The 611-nt window shown below is 47.3% G+C and overlaps 1 protein-coding gene across 3 annotated transcripts in view; it reads right to left on the bottom strand.

Moving 5' to 3' along the window:
• SOCS2 (suppressor of cytokine signaling 2) overlaps positions 1–75 on the bottom strand; it is a 36,476-nt gene extending 36,401 nt beyond the window's left edge. For all 3 annotated transcript variants that reach the window (XM_075860104.1, XM_075860103.1, XM_075860102.1), the window contains exon 1: positions 1–75. This exon is cut by the window's left edge. The gene's annotated coding sequence lies outside the window, so the exon portion shown is untranslated.
• Between the last annotated feature and the right edge of the window lie 536 nt (positions 76–611).

Below are 611 nucleotides of genomic sequence, written 5' to 3' on the forward strand. Positions count from 1 at the left end.
CCCCCGTCTGTGATCTCCTCGCTCGTCTCTCCCTCCCCATATCTGGTAAATGCAAAGGCCGCTTTCCAGGAACTTTCCAGGAATCGACCCACGTGATCAATGTCTCCAAGCTGTGCTCTCTGCTGCCCCCTAGGAGCGTCTCGCGTAACCTCACGCTCGCCTCAGTAATAACGCTGTAGAACAGTGTGACGTGCGGTACAGTAGTGAATGTCCCGGCAATGACACTTCATACGACAGATATCTATCTATTCAAGTAGGTCCCAGCAGTCCCTCAAAGCAGCGGAACCGTCTGAGGGTGGATTAGCATTTATCATAGTTATGGAAATTCGGGGTGTGCCCATGGCGTTTTTTGTCAGGCACAACAAATCTACCTCAAAATTCCTTCAGGAACTTTATGGCAGATTTTGAATTGCCAACCTTTTTGACTTTTTTTTTTTGCCTGTTTTTTTATTTATTTATTTTTTTTAGCTGTTAAACCGCGGGCAAAAAACGCTCAAAAATGCTCAAAACAAGGTCTGCAGGTCTTTTCTGCCCGCCATTGTTTCTATGGTGGGCCAGAGGTGGAGAGTGCTCAATGAAAGAGCATGCCGCTTTTTTTCCCCCTGGGGTGG

The sequence above is a fragment of the Rhinoderma darwinii genome, chromosome 3 (genome assembly GCF_050947455.1).
Source record: "Rhinoderma darwinii isolate aRhiDar2 chromosome 3, aRhiDar2.hap1, whole genome shotgun sequence".
NCBI classification, from domain to species: Eukaryota; Metazoa; Chordata; class Amphibia; order Anura; family Rhinodermatidae; genus Rhinoderma; species Rhinoderma darwinii.